At 49.3% G+C, this 18509-nt stretch overlaps 1 pseudogene; it reads right to left on the bottom strand.

The window, feature by feature from the left end:
- LOC116856405 overlaps positions 1-18509 on the bottom strand; it is a 197528-nt pseudogene that overhangs the window by 163748 nt on the left and 15271 nt on the right.

Raw genomic sequence — 18509 nt, 5'->3', positions numbered from 1 at the left:
GGAAACAAACAAACAAACACACAACAACAACAACTACAAAAATCCAAACCACAGAGCTGGCTACCACAGGCCCATTGGAGGCCTTTTCCCAGAGGGAGAACCACACTGAGTGTTGAGGATTCAGTAGGAAATCTCAGAGTTCAGAGCAGGTGAGGGAAGGGTGTTCCAAGAAGAGGAAACAGTATGTGCAGAGATTTAGAAGGAATTCAACATGGCTGCCACCACAATGCTCATGTCGTAAGCAGCAGAAGAATCCAGGAAAGAGGAGAGAGGACGTGCCAGAGGTTTTTGGACCTTGAACCTCCCCACACAGAAGGAGATACCTCTGTCTGAAAGCAGTTTCTGGAAGTTTCCAGTGCAATCAGAGGTCAAGGCACTTGCCAAATCCAGATAGCAAAACCAACCTCCACGCAACACAACCCAACGTAGCTTGAGCCCAGGACTCTTAGCTGGTTTCACAGCAGAATCTCTAACTAAGACTTGAAGAAAACAGTCTTAAAAGTAAGACAAATATTTAGAGTTTTAAAAGCTCAGCCTACAAATTAGGAGGAATGGGAAACTTGTTCTAACTTGTTGAGATGTGCAACTTTGTTCTAATTTAAAGCAGATTTTGTTCTTTGGTGGGAGATAGATTGAAATCCTCCTGACTGCTCAATAATATGATGGGAACCACTTCTGAGGAGCCAGTGTTTTATGTTAGAGACGACCAAATTTAATAAGGTAGCAGAAGAAAAAAAAAGTGACGTCAATACAGCTTTATCTGAGAATCAAATGAAATATGCTATTGACCCGACTGAAGTTGTTCCAGTCTTAACTGCTATAGAAGGAAAAACTGAAACTTTTCCATCCCTTGGTCCTCTTTGCATTCCCCATCTCCTGACCCTAAGATACTTATTCCGCAAAAAGTAAGAGCTTGCTCAGCAGAAGGAAGAAGGAGTTTCACTTCGCTTTTCCCCATGCCTTCCAGTGCAGGAGGGAACTAACGTTTCCTGACTACCTGCTCGGAGCCTGGCCCCTTATCTTCACCGAACTTCCATTATAATGTGGAACTCTGTGGGGAACTCACTGTTTTCTCCTTTTTAAAGGGAGGCAACCAAGGCTCAGAGAGGTTAGGTGAACTTGTTAAGGTCACAGAGCTCAGTTAATATTATACCTATGACTGACTGAGTTAGGATTGTGATCCACTTCTTACCTGACAAAAAAGCCTGTGCTCTTTCCACCTGCCCCACTGCCTTCTGAGAATCTACAGGTTTGGTGCATGGAGAGTGACTGTCTACACATAGTGTCTGTGAATGAAGGGCTTTCAAAGCAATGGAGTAGTATAAGTCCCATTTAGTCATTCATTCAACAAGCAACTATTGGGCGCCATGGTGCACCAGGCATTATTCGAGGCACTGGGAAGCAGATAGGCAAATCCCTGCCTTTGCGTATTCAGACCCTATGCGTTCAACAGTGCGGTGGGTATGAGTGAGGACTCAGGACTCAGTGAGGTCCAGACACCTGAGATCATGTCTTCATCCTGCCACTGGCAACCTGTGTGACTGTGGACACATTACCTCACCTCTCTGCACCTCCATCTCCTCATCTGTACTGAGGGGCAAATAGTAGTATCTCCCTTTATAATTGTCATGAAGACTGAATTGGCTGCTATTGGCAAAGCATTTAGAGCAGATGAGTGTTGCTAAATAAATAATGGGGGGGGGCATAGCCAGTAACAAAGTATGATGTTACCTGATATCAAGTGTGAAGACGAAAGGGAATGGGGATAGCGTATGTTGGTGGTAGGTTTGCAATTTTAGTTACAGTGGCCAGGGAAGGCCACACTGAGAAGGTGTCTTCTGAACAAACACCTAAAAGTCAGTGAGCTGACAGGAGCCATGCTTGGGCCTTGCCTTGACAGTTCAGAAAGCAATGAAGAATTTTATGGGCCTACCCCTGAATCTTAATTATGAGTGTTGATTTCCTCAAACCATAGATTTAGTGACATGCTTAACAAATTAGATCATTATATCATGACGTGATATAAATTATCAATGTGTTTGTAGAAGATTCAGCCTCTAATGTGGTCTCAGAGACCAGTGAGGGATAAAGTCATTTCTGGAATATTCCTTTATAGCAAGGACAGAATTACTAAAGTTATTGTGGTTTATGAGGCACATTCACAGTCCTTATCTCATAGATAAAGCTGGCCCCAGCTGTCTCCAGGGCCCATACCACTGTGTCGGTATTCCGCCCGTGACTTTCTCTTGGCTCATACCCTGCCGAGACTCTTGTCTCAGGAGTGGACGTGGGTGCAAAGACATTGCTGAGTCTAGCTGTCCCCCGAGTGAAAGTGGTTAAGTCTGACCACGTGTCCACTGCCCTGATCATACAGAAATGGTCTTTTTAGATGATGGGACGCTTGAAGAACAATTTTATTTGGTGGATTCTCCATATGCTCTCTGAAAACCGTTTTTTATGTTTCCATGGTGCAAAAGTTAGGAATCTGATTAACAAATTTCATCCTCATTATTATAATGTAAGATAAAGAACACTGGCCTGGGATGCTGGAGACAAGTGTTCATCTCTGGGCTCTGTCGTTAACTTCCATGTGTCTGTGTACATCACGACTTCTGTCTCTGGCTCTCAGTCCCCAGTCTGCAAAATGAGGAGGTAAAAAAAAAAAAAAAATGCGGGGGCACCTGGGTGGCTTAGTTGGTTAAGCTCCGACTCTTGATTTCCACTCAGGTCATGATCTCAGGGTTGTGAGATTTGGCCCCAAACCAGCTCTATAATGAATGGGGAGCCTACTCAGGATTCTCTCCCTCCCTCTCCTTCTGCCCCTTCCCATATACCCCTCTAAAAAAGGAAAAAAAAGAAAAGAAAATGAGGAGGTAGGGGGACAAATATACCTTCACCCACACATACAACCTGTTCTTCATTTACTGATTGTCTTCTCTGGAGGCGTAGGACACACACTATTTCAATTTTAAGATCACAACAATCCTGAGTGTCATTACTGCTACATGGCAGGTGAATTGTTGTGCAGTGGAAAGAGGCCAAGAGCAAGACTAGAACCCAGGCTCAACCCAGCTATTCACTGCAATTGCTTAAGGCTTTCTAAGAATCTTCCTAAGACTATCATTCCTAAATCCTGTCATTTGAGAATGCAGGGACTTCACCTGGCTTTCTGCAGAAGCCATCCTGTCCTCTTGACTCTTCCTTTTCTGCAGCTTGAGTTGTAGATAATCTCTCCTTCCCTCCAATGTCTATCTTGTGAGTTTCAGCCCAGTTATGAAGACCCCCCTCCTCCCACTGATGCAAAAGGAAAACAGAGGCACAGACTGGCATGCAAGTGACAGCCGCTGTCCAAGGAGATTCTCTGTTTCATCATCTCGCCCCTGGAGGCAGACCAGACTAAACACAGAAATGGTGCTTCTAAGTGGGGCCAGAAGCCTCCCACAAAGTGGCTCACTCAGCTTCACGGGAAGCCCAGGTCTCCTGGGGATCAGCTGTCAGACCTGGGACCCTTCTCTGGAAGCCCCTTCCCATGGCGATGGTGAGAGAAGATGGGTGGTGTGGTTTCCGGAGAGACACTGTATGTGTAGCACCACCTCTAATTCTCTGTGTGACCCCTGGGCAAGTTGCCTCCTCCATTTCCAGGAAGAGGGCATTGGAGCTGGTCTAGGGGAAGCATGCATCTCAGAACTTGGGAATGAGCCAAACTGGGTTTGGACCCCACTTCTGCCACTTATTAGGGCAGTATGAGATGTGACCCTGCAGTCAAGGCAGCTGGCAACTCATCCAGAGTTCCTCTGCTCTAAACTTGAACCTGGACTGGAAGACAAAGCATCAGGCTCTGCTGCTCACTAGCCGTGGGGCAGTGGGGCATCACTTAGCTTCTCTGGGCCTCAGCTTCCCCATCTGTAAAACACTCAGCATAAAAAGTTCTGTGCTCTTCAAACTATCAGCTGCTCCTACCAGTGCAACTGGCCTTGGAGGCTGTGGTGGTCTTCAAGTAGATCAAGGCAAGACTGTGCAGTCAGATTTGATTTCTAAGTCACAAAGGTATAGACAGTGGTGCTTCTCAAAATTTGGTATGTTTATGAATCATGTGAGATCTAGTTACAATGCAGCTTCTGATTCAGTAGGTCAGGAGAGGGGGCTGGTGCTGAGATGTTGCTTTTCTTACAAGTTTTCAGAGCAGACTGGTGCAAGCAGGGGCCCATACTTTGAGTAGCAAGACTTAGAGTCACATGGCTTCCAGAGCACAGATAGTAATGAACCCACTACATGATGATTATGAAGCAACTGCCTGCTTTTAGTGGTTTATTGTTGAATTCATTAGATAAAGAAATGTTCACAGAGGGCCTGCTACAATGGTGGAATGTAGGCTTTCCAACAGTGGAATGTAGGCACAATGGTGGAAAGTAGGATTTCAGTGGGAAACAAGGGCCAGGGCCTGCATTCCCAGAGTAATTATTCTAGTGGCAGAGATGAATCAAGCAAACAATTAGGAAACCCAGGTACAGGGTTTGGGGGTGTCCAGCATGTTGAGGGGGCAGAGGGCTAGAGAGGATCAGAGAAGGCCTCTGGGATGAAGGGACATGGAGGCAGAAAGCTGGCCCTGAGCAGGTGGAGTACTGCAGGCAGAGGGAACAGCATTGCTGGGGGCAAGGCCACCCCGCCAGTCAGAGGCTTAGTCTTGATTCAAATCAGATCTGTCTGATCCAAGATTTACTCTTGCTAGTATCTTCCCTGATGCATGAATCAAATCTTGCACAAAGCTGCCAGCGGTCCTTCCCCAGTGATGTCAGAGCACCTGGCCTCCGAATGGAAAGCTATCCGGGGAGCAGAGGTCTCGGCATCACCTGACAGCCATGGCAATTACGAAATTTGTCTCCACATGAAACCTGTTGCACCACCAACACCATCCAAGCTTGGCTTCCAGTTCCTTCCTCTTGAAGACATGTGACTGGGAAGTGTGGTTGCCCTCCCCATCACTGCTAATAATAACCCTTACTTTTTTTAACCAACAATGAACTTTGAAACTTGGCTGTTGGTTGTCAGTCACATCAGCTGGATGTTCCTTGGGTGAAGTTCATCGGAAACTTATCTTACCTATCTTAGGTACATCAGTGTTCCTAAAATGCTAAGCTTGGTGCTTGGCATATTTTAAGCACTCAGAATGAGAAGGAAAGAAAGTCAGAGGGGTTAAGTGATTTTCCCTAGTCTCCAAAGCAGATAAATGGTAACTTAAATTTGAAATTAAGTCTACCTCTGGGGCACCTGGGTAGCTCAGTTAAGCGTCTGCCTTTAACTCAGGTCATCATCCCAGGGTCCTGGCATCAAGTTCTGCTTTAGGCTCCCTGCTCAGTGGGGGGAGTCTGCTACTCCCTCTGCCCCTCCCTCCTGCTTGTGCTCTCTCTCACACACAAAAATAAATAAATAAAATCTTAAAAAAGAAAAGAATTAAGTCCACCTCTGAAACCCAGCACCTTTCTCCAAATCCTCAGGCTCTCCTTATGTTAGAATTATACCCTTTGCCATTGACTTTTGTAGGGTCCCCCACTAGGGTGGGCAGATACATTGCCTTGCCCAGTGATAACTGGGCTTGGCTATCTGACTTGTCATGGGCAAAGGAATATGCCTGGAAAGGACAGCATGGCAGTTCTGGCTGGACACCTCAAGAGGCATTATCTGTTTCATGCTCTTCTCTGCTCACTTGCTCAATTACCATGAGAAGAGCAACCACAGGCTACCTTCCAGCCTAGCTGTCAGAATGGGACAGAGCAGATACAAACCTGACCCGAAGCTGCACCAAACCCAAGCCAGTCAACCCTCAAACCCATAAGTGAGAAAAAAAAAAAATCCTTGTGGTTGTGACTGAGCATTGGATGGTTTGTTACCAAGCAGTACTGTGGCAAGATCTGACTAACACACTCCACAAAGAAGTATAGCCAAGCCAGCCCAGCTCTTCAAGTATTTCTTGAGTTCTTCATGGGAAATAAAAAGGAATTAAAGTCATTTCTGCCTTCAAAGATAGTTTCATTGCTCTTGTCTCCTTTGTTGATCTCAGATCATTATTTTATAACAAATTAGTGAGTATGTCTGTTTGTCTTGTTGAAGAGAAATGCATAGCGTTATTAAATGGTATCTAGCAATATCGAGGCATATATTTTCTAAGAACTCAGTTGTATCATACTATTAACTTACTCTAAGGTATAGAATCAATTAAGGTATTCAAGTAGCCTTACTGGGGATGTAAGACTCAACTCAGCTGGTCCTTAGGGATAGGAAGGGCTGAAAGACACTAGATACGTCTTCCTGCCAAATCATAGGGCTTTCGTGTTCAGGAGCTTTGGCTGAGGTGGGAAGCAACCAGAGGGATCTGCGTTCAAATCCTCAGGCTGCTGCTTCCCAGCTGGGTGACCTGGGGCAAGTCACAGGTCTCTGACTTCAGACGAGATTTCCTCCAACTCCCCGACCCCATGAGCTCTCTTCCCTTTACATTCAAAGGCCCTCTCCCGTCTGCCTGGGAGGACCCTTGTTGGCCCCCTCTCTGCCAAGAACTAAGACCTCCCCTCCTTTAGGTCCCAGCTACACCCAGCTGAAATGATCCTGCCCCTGGGGGTACCCTGGGATCCTCCTTTGCACATACGTCTCTTTTCTTAGGACAGACACTGAGCTCCTTCAGGACAGGGCAGCCCCTCTGAATCCTTAGATCCCCAGTGATTTGTGCAGCGCCTGGCATGTGTCAGTAAATACCAGCTGGCTTTAGCTAAATTAAATGGAATTACCCCAAATATCATCCAGCAGGAAAGGAGTTTAAAGTACGGTTCCTACACTGTTTTTTTGTTTTTTAAAAGCATTTCGGGGCTAAATACATAAATAAAAAAGAGACACACGTTTCAGAAAACAGATCCACACAAACACACATGCGGGCAAACAAACATACGACAAACACAACCCTAGGAGGTTTCTGCAGACTTGTCTCTCATTTCAGGCCTGTAATTTCCCTCTTGGCCGACATCGGCCTTGGCCTGACCCATGTTTCGGATGGCTGGCAAGCAGCCTACTGGGTTTGGGTTTATGTTTTTGTTTTGTTTTTCCTTTCCTTTCATCAGACCTGAAACTAAAGCCACAGGCCTTTCTGATGCCTCTCAGCTGTGGCTGTCTTGCTTCATGTCACCTGCTCCCCGCTCCCAGGCCATGTGGATCCATAAATATATCCAGAGGTAAGAAGCTGGTCAACAATGGCTTCCTTCTAGAAGGAGACAAACAGAGGGCCCGAAGGGACAGAAGAGTCTGGTCTGGAAAGTGGCCGTGACCCAGGCCAAGCCTCCACTCTTCCAGAACAGACTATAATTTGACAGACTGGCCTCCTGGCCAACTTCCAACAATCAAAAAGGTAAGGACACTGGGAAACTGAGGCATGCGAAAATGAAATAAAATGAACAAAGTTATGCTGGTGACATGGGCAGGGCTTGAAGAGCCTAAATCCTGGGGGAAATAGGGACAGGTATCTTATTAGATAGAGCTCTGGGGTCCGACACAGCTTATGTTCAAATCCTGGCTTGGCTGCTTCCTCCCAGGCAAGTTACATAACTTCTCTGACCCATGTTTCCTCAGCCTTCGACTGGTTGACACCTACCTTGCAGAGCTGATACAAAGCCTAAATGAGTGCATGTAGGGGATGGGCCAAGCACTTTGTAGGGAACTACTCCACAGTAATAGTTCATGATAGCAGGGCTTCCCATCCCAGAAGTGAAAGAGTCCGTCAGGATGCATCCGTCCCCCCGACTCTCCACTCCACCCAAGGTGAGGTCTTCCTGCAGCTGCCTCCCATCCCTGGCCTGCAGGTTCTCCAGGCAGCCTGCTGCCCCCTGGAGAGATTCTCACCACTAGAAAGTTCTTCCTTAGGCTGACTCTGAAGAGAGTCTGAAAATGGTGTCTCTGGAGCTTTTACCCATGGGCCCTTCCTCCTCGGGGCCATTCCCACATGGTAACCTTCTCCATAGAAGCAAGCTCCCAGGCCTTCCCTGAGGTGCCTCCAGAATTCACAGGGCTTTCTATATATACACAGACACATATTCGTGTATGTGTGTGTACGTGTGCGTGTGCATGTGCAGGCAGTTACGACGAATTACATCGACACGTGGAAGGGGCACCTGTCCAGGACTTGGAAGGTCCAGGAGGCTCCTGGGAGGAAGGATGCTGAAACTGGGTAACAGCTGGGGAGGGGTCGTGCAAAGTCCTGCCACTAACAAGGAGAAACTGAGACTGGGTGAGGACCCTCGCCTGCTGTGCCGGTGGGCGATCACTGCTGTCTACAAAGTGTGTAAAGCTAGGTATCATGATTGCTGAATTTTTATGGTTTTCCTTATTCTTCAAATATACCTTTCCTGGGGGTGGGTGGGTGGCCTATTCAATTAAGCATCTGCCTTCGGCTCAGGTCAGGATCCCAATCCCAGATACGGGATCGAGCTCCACACTGGGCTCCCTGATCAGCAGGGAGCCTGCTTCTTCTCCTGCCTCTGCCCCCCTACCCCTGCGCTTGCTCGCTCATGTACTTCTCTCTCTCTGACAAATAAATAATTTTTTTAAAAATTATTAAAATAGAGGTACTTGGGTTGCTCAGTCAGTTAAGCATCTGCCTTTGGCTCAGGTCATGATCCCGGGGTCCTGGGATGGAGCCCCGCATTGGGCTCCCTGCTCAGCAGAAGCCTGCTTCTCCCTCTGTAGGCTTGAGCTCTCTCTCCCTATCTCTGTCACTCTCTCTTTCTCTCTAATAAATAAATAAAATCTTTTTAAAAAATTAAAAAAAAATACACACACACACACACACACACACACACACACACACACACACCTTTCCTGGTCCACTTTCTTAGCAGGATTTGCTCAGTTTATCCGATAGCATGTTTCTCCATTCACCTCTTTCCAGTACACAGAGAGAGCGGGCGTTTGCATCCTGCTGTCACTCACAGCTGGGTGACTAATCCAAGTGAGAGGACTTCTCTGAGCCTCCTGTTCCACAGTGTAAAATGGGGACAGTCCTGCTGACTCCCAGGGCTGGCACAGTTTGGAAAGTCACTGGGCATGGAGCAGAGGTTTGGCAACATTTGCTTTTTCTCCTTGCTCCACAACATGCTGCAGGCTGATCTGATATTAGACCTCTGCTAGCAGTTGATAATGTTATCAGAGGATGTGCGTTCAAAGGCATTTGCATTTGAACTAGAGAGCCACAAGGAGTTCAGGGACAGCCAGGCCCTTGCTGGGCTGAGGCCTAGGGAATGAACACACCCTGAGGCCAGACAGAAGAACTCACCCCAAAAAGAGGAGGTCACGGAGGCCGACCATGATAGTTTTATGCACACAATAGGAAAGGGTGATCCCCTGAGGCTTCATGTTGGAGGAGGCAAAGGTCTCTGATGGTGGCAGTGCTCTAAAGGTCACATAGGAACACTTGGTTCCCAAGTATCTTCCCTGGGTCTACACTCAACCCTCCAGAACCTCTCAGAAGAAAAATCCTCCACAATTATGAGTCATGTTATGACACCCCCCCCCAAATCTATTGGGACTTATTGTTCTTACAGTAAAACACCAAATCTTACCCCTGGCCCTCGAGGCTCATCACGATGGGTCCCTGGCTTCCTCTACAGCCCCCCAGGCAGACCAGCAGGGCCTCTGGAAGTGAGAAAGCTCCAGTCTCTTCAGAACCGATGCCCAGATGGGACCTCCACCTGCCCTCTGAAAGATAACCAAGGTTATGAGAAGGTGAGGAGAGGAGCAGATTGGTGCCCTGCTCTTGGCTAGGGCAGGGTCTCTTTGAAGAACTCTGGAGAACCTCCATAACAGTATTGATTGGAATCATAACACAAGCCAAGTGCACCCAGAAGGGCTGAGCTGCAAATAATCTAAGGGCAACACTGTTTGGAGGTGAGGGCAGGGTTAGGAAACCAGCAAGATCGGTGGAGACAGCCCAGGCTAGGGCAACAGGCAGCCCAGACCCCTCGAGGGGTTGGGGGAAAGAAGGAATGTGCTCTAGTGGCCACACCAGCCAGAGCCAATGCCAGAACTGTGGAAGAAAGGAGGGGAGGGAGAGAGGAGTGGACTCCCTACCCTCTGTCTGCTCCCACACGGTACTCTCCTGCTGTAGCTACCCTTGGGCCCTCTAAATCCAGCTACAATTTAGAACCTAAGGGAACCTGGGTGATACAGTTCTTAGGAGTTAGCCCTCCAGGGGCATAAGCAGGCAGAGAGGGCAGAAAATTAATTGGATGAGAATGACCACAAAGAAAGAATTACCAACACAGCAGGCATCCCAGCATCCTGCAGGGAGAACGAGAACAGCCAACCCCAAGAGGGTCAGCTCTTCCCCAAGAAAGAAATAATGCTATGTACGGGGAAGAGGGAGCCTGGCTGACAGGCAGCATTCCCAGCTAGGCTGGAGTGTCCACACAGCATCCAGATTCTGTGTCCAGCATACTTGCCAGACGAGTCCACATGGCCAGACATCTCATACCTTGGCCCCTGCACACAGTGGCAGAAGGGGTCGTCCTACAATCCTGGACCTCACCCATCCTCCCTGCTCCTCCCCAAGATAAGACCTTGGCAGGCAACAGGAGCCGGAGGTGCCACCCATAAGAGAGGCAAAGATGACGCAGATCCAATCATAGAATAATGATAAGAGTAAGCGATAAGGACTGCATGCTATATAACATGTTATCAATTGTTATCGATGTTACGATCTACTTATGTGCCAGAGACCAGTCTCGCGCTCTATTAAGTGATCCAGTCCACTTCCAAACCCCTAGAAGGTGGTGGCTATTATTATTCCCACTTAAAGAATGAGAGGAAGACCTAGAAGAGGTAAGCAGGTTGCTGAGGTTAGGGTCAAGCCCAAGTTTGCTGGCTATAAGCCAGGCTGTTAACTACCATGCCAGACTGTCCTCAAAGCCAGCTGGAACCCACAGATGAGTGGGAGAGGCAGGCAGGATTCACGCAAACCTCTGTGGTCAAAGGGTTGGAGTTTGCCTCTCCAGAGTGATCCTGGAACACTGGCCCTAGACCCTGTATTTTCTAATTATGACAATCTCTGACATCCTAAGAATTCTGCTTTCTCTTGCCCCTGGCCCTTTGCACAGGCTGTTCTCTTTACCTGGAAAATTGTCTTCCTCCTTAATCCTCTCCTCATGGCTTGATTAAATCTCTCTCCATTTACTATTGCTTGCTCCACAAAGCCTGCCCCTTGTTCCACCCCCAAGCAGAACTCAGCCCTCCATAATGGCTCTGGGTGTTGACCCGTTTCCCCTACTAGGCTGCAAACCCTGCCAAGGCAGAGACACAGTTGTCTGGCTTACCCCCATGTCGCAAGTGCCCAGCCCAGTGCCTGGCATGTAATGGGTACCTGGTAAATGTGTGGCAAAGGTGGTTAGATGCTGGCACAGACTCAACCACCCAGAGCCTAGAGCACACTGCAGCCCACATAAGGAGAAGCACATCCAGTGCTGCAGGAGCAAAGGGGAGGGGGAATCTCTCCACCCATCAGAGGCTAGAGCAGGCAGGGCCTCAAGGAGGAACTCGCAGAACAAGGGCTGCTGAGCTGAGATCCACGCATGGGCAGGCTCTTGGTGGCACGAAAGAAAAGGGAAAGGTGTTCCAGGTAGAAGGAATAGCATATGCAAAGGCTCAGAGGAAGGAGCATGCATGGTGAGTCACTTGCAGTGAATGACAGGAGGGGCCATGAGAGAGGAGACCTGAAAGGGACAGGGCTGGCCCGTGAGGGGCGTCTGGGCTGGAAGACAGGAGGCCAAACTGGGTGGCAAAGAACACAAGCTTTAGGCTCAGAAAGACTGGAGTTTGAGTTTGACTCCACAGCCATTTCCTGGCTCTGTGACCTTGGGTGAGTTGCCTAATGTTTCCAAGCCTTAGTTTCCCCATCTGCAAAATGGGGTAATCACAGTACTTGCCCCTAAGAGAAATAAATGAAGTAATGCGTGTTAAATGCTTTGCACTGGCAAATGGCACATGGCATAGATACCTACCCACTCAGTAAGTGTCAGCCCTTTATAGCCATGCTGTCCTTTCTGGCAGTATAAGGGGAGTGGTTAGGAAAGGTTTGCCCTGGACGTAGACTGGGAGACAGAAGCTGCCCAGGAAGTGTTTGTGGAAGAGAGGAGTAAGAGGGAAATTTTGAACAGGACCTTGAAGAAGGGGCTTGGAGAGGTGAGGCAGGGGTGAGAGACACGTACTAAGGGTTGAGGGGACCAAAGCACAGGGGCTGTGTGGGAATATCGGACTGGGGTTGGGGGGAGAGGCAGAAAGTGGGCCCGGTCAGGAAGGAGAGGGAGGGATGTGGTGCAGTCAATGTAGTCAGCAGGCCAGGGTTTGTGTGTGTTGTATTGAGCAAAGCAAGAAAAAACCATGGTCTCCCCCCTCCTCCATGGTGAAACCAGCTAGTCATTCCTGGGACAGGGGCCTGGTGAGGTCACCAAGTGGAATATTCTCTGACCCCGCATCTGGTGGCCATGGTCACTATGGGAGGACATTGTGGAGCCAAGAGAAGATACAGCCCTTCGATTGCAGGAGGCAGAGATTCCTTTAGCCCCTCCCCCAACACGGGCAGCCTTGCCGTCCCTCTACCCAGCCACCTAGAGGGACAGGTGGAACCAGATGTGACCAAACTCTTTTTAGGATTCCGAATTCCTGTGCAGCGTCTGGGGAGAAGGACTGAGGAGAGGGAAAGACAACCAGAAAGGGTCCAGCATCCAGTCTGAGCCAACTGAGTGCTCCCTGTTCTGGAACTTTTGGGTATTATCATTACTGTCTCTCTGCGGTACAGCAGGAAAATGAACCAGGTGCTTCCAGGGGCCAGACATCCTAGACGCGCAGTCAGAGCCAGAAGGCTCCTTGTTCCCACAGGGACAGAGGGGCCCAGACAGGGCCGTGGACTTACTCAGGGTCCCCAGCTAGTCAGGTGATGCCAGAACCAGACTATATCGAGATTGATGAGCACCGCCCCCTGGCTCGACATTGTACCAAACCACTTCTGAGAGCACAGTATTGTCTCTGAAAGCCACTGGGAGGCAGGGACAGAACCAGGACCAAACACTGCCACCACCACCTTCAATAGTAACAGCTGTATCCTGCTGACAACCAATGACAGGCAGGCGACCCGGCACTGCCTCCTCACTGACCCTCCAGCAACCCTTCAGGCTTCTTTAAAGATAAAGCTGTGTGACTTTCCCAAGGTCACCAGTATGAGCGTGGGGGTCCCAATCCAGTCTTCTCAGGCTGCCATCTGGTCTCTCTGTTAGTCTCTGGAGGAGCAACCTAACCTTATTATAATCTGGTGACTTCAGATTCTGCCCAGATACCTACCCACTCAGTGCCACTTTTTCTTTTGCCAAACTTTGTTGTAAGCACTCTTTGTGTAAGTGATCCCCATTTTCCACACGAGGAAACTGAGACACGGAGAGGTTGCAGACCTTGCCGGGGTCACTCAGCCAGGTAAGTGGCTAAACTGGGAGTTTTTATCACAATCTCTGAATGAGGCAGACCGGGAAGGTGCCCCAGACACCATCGCGGAACGTGATCACACAAAAGCACTGGCCCTCTTTAGTCAGCTCTCAAGTCTCCAATGAAGAGGTGTCCTGTGGGTGGAAAAAACTGCCCCAAACAGAAGCCATTCTGGACAAGACAAGTAACAACTCTTGGACTCCATTCCCCCATCTAGAAAATATCCTCGCCTACTCTGATTGCTTAGGAAGAAGTCAAGGCTACAGAACTAGTGAGGGTCAAGCCCGGCCCAGACACACCTGGTTTCCTAATGTCTCATCTTGGGTCATTTCCCTTGTATGGAAAGCTCCAGCCAAGGGATTTTATACACACACGTGAGCGCGTGCACACACACACACACACACACACACACACACACACACAACAGGCACTGCTTAGAAAACTACAGGCCAGATAAACTCCCCTTCTTTTCTCACCATCCTGAAAGGGGAACATGCGACATACCTTGGGGAAGCAGACGTTTGGGTTGCTGGCAACACAGTTTCCCATTCAAGAGACACCCCAACAATGCACACCCTCCACCCACTTGTCCCTCCAAGGAGCCAGGGCAAGGTAAGGAGCATGGGCTCTGGGGTTACACTGGGGTGCCGGTCTCAGCTCTCTGCCTCTTACTGCTTGCTGTGTGACCTTGGGCAAGTTACTGAAACTCTCTGTCCCTCAACTGCCTCCTGGTTATTGAGAGAATGAAATGAGATCACACACAAGAGCCCGTGGCCCAGAGGCTGGCTCGGAGCAAGCCTTCGGTCCACACCAGCTGTTGCTTACAGTCCAGCTGTGCATTCACGCTGGCCTTCACTCACCGATTCACCCTCTGCTCCGGGCTGTGTCAACAAACCTGGTTTGGAGCTTTCCTCAGTGACCTCCCTCCACCCAGTCCTAGCCCTGGGAGGGACCTAAGAGGAGAAGGAGACCATCCTTTTCTGGATTCTTGTATGAGCTCAAACGTGGTAACAAATTACCCTGAGCTCAGTGGCTTTGAAGAACACAGCTTCTGCCTGTTAGAGTTCTGGAGGTCAGAAATCTCGATCAGTCTCACTGGGCTGCAGCCAAATGGTCACAGGGCTGGTCCCCTCTGGAGGCTCAAGGGGCGAGTCCCTTTCTTTGCATTTTCTACTCTCTAGAGGTGCCTACCAGCCTAGGCTCAAGGTCCCTTTCTCCGTCATCAGGGCCAACAAGGTACTATGGTCTCTCTGATTTCTGCTTCTGTTCTTACCAAGAACTTCTCTTCTTCTGTTGACTCTGACCCTTGTGTCACCCCCACTTTATGAGACCCTGGAAACTCTAAGATAATTTCCCCATCTCAAGACCTTTATCTTAATCATATCTGCAAAGTCCCTTTTATCAGGCCCAGTAACAACATATTCACAGGTTCTAGGGATTTGAATGTAGATGTGTTTGGAGGGGCAGGTCTTCTACCCACCACACCCAGGCCCAGGATCCCCGACCTCTGGCTTCCTCAGGGCCTTGGGAAAGAGAGAGATTAGGTTGCCGGCCTTCATCCCTGGACACAGCTGAGAAGTCAGTGGACATCATTCCCTTTCCGACGCATAGACACTTTGGCCAATGCCACCATGTGCATTTCTCATTCTGTAGCCCCGAGACCTGGATGTGGCATAGCTCAGGTCAGGCCCCAGGTAAACCAGGGCCTCCCCTCTGCCAAGGTCAGCTCCAGTGTTGCCAGTTTCCTTCCTGATGTGTCCCCCAGGCTTCTCTTTCTCCAGCCCAACCTTGACCCAGCCTCCAGAACCATCTTGTTAAAACAGATCCCATCATCTGCCTCTCGTGCTTGAAATCCTCCCTGGGTTCCCTGCTGCCTCTAGGATGAAATCCAAGCTCCCGGGTCTGGCTCACTGGGGCCCTTTAGACCCAGATTCTGCCCACCCCATTCTCTGCTTCCTCTCCCATGGCTCTCCCCTCTCCCACCTCCACATGCGGAGCCCTTCCCAAGGACATCATTATCTTCATCATTTTCATCATCAGTCATTTTGGTAATAAAACCCACAGCTTCCTCTTACTGAATGCAAATAACTGGGCAAGGGAACGTGCTAACATTCAGTTATCTTTGCAAATGCTCTTTTCCCAGCTAGAATTCAGGACTCTCTCCCACCTGTTACCTAATAGACCAGGCTTGGGAGTGGGGGAGGAGAGGGCGGTGGGAAACACAAGCCCACCCACCCCTCCAGGCTGGATTAAACTTGCCCTCCTCCAGGCCACCGTGGAATGACCTCTGGCCTCCACAACTGCTCTCCACTTCCTCTCTCGCCTGTTTTTCACCTTGGGTTCCTTGGGGATGGTGATCTCTTACTCAACAAAAGCATCCCAGCACTAAGTGCCAGACATGATACAAATTCAATGCCCAGGGAAATGCTGGAGAAGAGAATGGATCCAAGCCCCCTCTCAAGCTATCCACCTCCTCTTTACCCAAACCTCTGTCCGGCAACTGCTCTCCACGCAGGTGCTGGTTTCCAATAACATGAGGCAGTATTCTTTTGGGATTCTGCTTAATCCAGATCCAACACTGTGGTGGGGAAGGAGGTAAGAGAGAGCCTTCTAAGTGCTCTGCATGTCTTTAGCCTCTACTTGTTTAGTCCCTTACAGCTGTCCTCCTGAGTAGATTCTGGTATTATACCCCTTTTACAGATACAGAATCCAAGGCACTAAGAGCTTAGGACTTGCCCCAAATCTCATAGCTGGTCATCTGGGTGGTAGAATTTGAGATGCAGCTGGGGTCCATATGCAGGCCAATCACCTCCAGGGAGCCACATACACCCTCCCCCACCCCACTCCACTGCCTTGTACATTTATTTATTAAGCACTTACTGGGTACGAGGCATGACACAAGTGTTCTGCACACAATACTTATTTAATCTTCCTCATGATACTGGGATGTACTAATATCACCCTTGTTTTGGAGGTTGGTACAGCCCATTTAGGGTAAGATTCCACCCCTACAAGAAGGAGCTTCCCAACCAAAGCACAAAGGTTGGCTTTACCTTCTTTCTTTTAAGGCTCAACTGAGGAAATAATCCATGGGGAATAAACTAGTCCAACCAACACTGGGGGTTTCCATTTGTAATGGGCTTCTGCCCTGTGGTGCCCAGTCAGGCCCAGGGACCCTGGATGGTTGCCAAAAGGCAGTCTGGCCATCTCAGGATTAAGGCAGGTTGTTGGGAGGCCAGCCCCTGAGCTTTGTGCTTCGCGGAAGGAGAAAGTTGGGCTTGGGGTCAGTTGTCCCGGGATCCATAATACTGCCACTTTTCCCAGCCTCTTACTAGCTTTACGACCTTAGGCAAATCACTGAAACTTCTGTGCCTTAATTTCCCCATTGGTAAAATAACTTCTCCTTTGCAGAACTGTTCCGGGATTCAACGAAATGGGTGTGCAGAGCCGCCAGTACCTGCCTGGGATGGAATCACAATGATGTGAATAATAGCAATAAAAACTGAAGCCCAAGGTCACCCAGCATCCGGTCCATTCTCGCTCTTCCTTTCTAGCTTCCCAGGACTCCAGCACTCAGGCAGTTCCTGTGGTTTAAAACCACAGAGTCCTCTTTGACCCGTCCTTCTCCCTCATGGCTCGCCCCGTCAGGACACGTGGAAGTGCTCTGTGATGTGTGTGTCTGTGTCCTAAGTCTCCTGCCCCTATCTCTGTTCCCTCTGCCTCTCCTCTGGGCTAGCTCAATAACCTATTTGAGAACAGAGCCCAGCACAGTGTCCAGTACTTCCTCTGTCCTCAATAAATGTGGAGTGAATGCTGTCGTGCTCTCTCTAGACACTGTACTTCTCATTATCCACTTTGCCCCAAATTCTTAATCTGGAGATCACTTTGAACGCCTTGCCATGCACAGACAGAGCCTCTCCACACAGCCTTGGTGCCCTGGTGTCATCTCATGGGCCCCAATGACTGAGGACCTTCAGTGTTTCCTGCTGTGTCCTTCAAAATTCTCATCATTAGTCTCTCTTTTTTCATTCTATCCCCTGGGCTTAGAATGCCTTTCCTTTCCCTCCCAGACCCACCTGGTAAATTTCTAGCCATCTTTTAAAACGCTACTCACTCCACAAATATGTACTGAGTGCCCACAACGTGTCAGGCACCGTTCTAGACTCTGAGGCTACATCCAGGAACAAAATAGAAGTCCTTGACCACAGAACACCTCTAGTCTATGGATAGTCTGGCAGTGGAGGCATCTCACCTGGTTAGAGAAGGAGTGGGGAGAGGGGGTCCCGCAGCTCCAGGAACCCCCTCCAAGATCCCTCTCCCCATACCCTCCCTCTGTTCGCAGATACCACTGAGCTCCCTCCTGGTGCCTGTCTGTACTGGGATATGATTATAACAATCTAGTTACATGTCTGTCTGTCAGATGGCCAGGACTATGGTTTCTGCATTATGGTGTCTGAAGTTTGTTCACAGTCTGGAAGGAAGGAAAGGAAAGGTTCCCAAGCGGTGGAACAGCAACTTGCAGATAGGCAGTGGGGCTGAGAGAGGCAGGGAGGCTGCAGACCCCTGCTGTAGACAGACTGGATTTACCCCTTCCATAAGCACACCAAGCTCACACCCAACCCTAGATGCTGTTGCAGCTCTTGAAGTGACCGCCACGCCAATGCTGGAAGTTTTCAACCCTACTTGACTGGATATTTTGCATCTGGAGTGCTTCTGGGGCTCCCAACCCTCTTGGCGGCTTTCAGCCCACCCTTCCTTGATGTCCTGGGCAATCAGTCAGTCTCACCGCAAAGCTGAGATGGCTGAGGAGGAGGACGTGGGAGGACAAGAGGAGAATTAGCCCTTGGCCTTTCACAAGAGTAAGAACTTGTTTCTGCCATGGTCTCTCCACAGTGGTATGATCAACCCCCTTTTCAGCTCAAACACTAGAGGTCAGAGGTTGAGTAATGTGCCCACAATTGCCAGCTGATGGTAGAGCCCAGGTGCACGCTCAGGTCATCTGGCTG

This window comes from Lontra canadensis, unplaced genomic scaffold (assembly GCF_010015895.1).
Source record: "Lontra canadensis isolate GAN:19392208 unplaced genomic scaffold, GSC_riverotter_1.0 scaffold109, whole genome shotgun sequence".
NCBI classification, from domain to species: domain Eukaryota; kingdom Metazoa; phylum Chordata; class Mammalia; order Carnivora; family Mustelidae; genus Lontra; species Lontra canadensis.
The sequence above is the reverse complement of the archived record's forward strand: the minus strand, read 5'-3'. Positions and strand labels throughout refer to the sequence as shown.